The following is a 527-nucleotide window of genomic DNA, read 5'->3' as shown; positions in this document are numbered from 1 at the left end:
GACGTTCTGTACTGAATCTGTAGAGAGCCTGTTGTGTCTAGTTTGTAGGTGGCTCAGAATCGCTTAAAACGCCCTGTGGGTTGAGAAAATAAAAAAACTGAAATCAAGCAAATTACGCTCAAGAGTCATGTGTCTTTAGCAGGCAAATAATAAAATAAAGCCGAACCTGACAATCATCCCGATGAATTCAATGTCCGGATACTATTTGGACATCGGCAGCCAGTCACTACTGAACGCATTTCATTGGGCAACCATCTTCTAATAAAATTATGTCTCTCTATCAGTCGGCAATACATATCCACACGTAGAGCACGTCGTACCCAACAATGAGGTCGAAGCCTCACTCGTTCTTTTTTCGACGGTACTGCGCAGACCTTAGGCTGGCCCTCTCAAGCTGCACTGTCGAATACAGCGTGTGCACACGGCGCCACGTCCGTGACCCCCCACTCCCAATACGACAGTGTAGCGCAATGGATAGAGCGCAAAATCTTGCCCTGAGAATGTTGGTTCGACTCCAACCGCTATTA

General features: G+C 46.7%; 1 pseudogene across 1 annotated transcript; it reads left to right on the top strand.

The window, feature by feature from the left end:
* The first annotated feature begins 456 nt into the window (after positions 1-456).
* Positions 457-527, top strand: PPTG_20552 (annotated as a pseudogene). The gene has a single exon. The product of its transcript is annotated as a tRNA-OTHER (tRNA).

This window comes from Phytophthora parasitica (assembly GCF_000247585.1).
Source record: "Phytophthora parasitica INRA-310 unplaced genomic scaffold supercont2.30, whole genome shotgun sequence".
Lineage (NCBI taxonomy): Eukaryota > Oomycota > Peronosporomycetes > Peronosporales > Peronosporaceae > Phytophthora > Phytophthora nicotianae.
The sequence above is the reverse complement of the archived record's forward strand: the minus strand, read 5'-3'. Positions and strand labels throughout refer to the sequence as shown.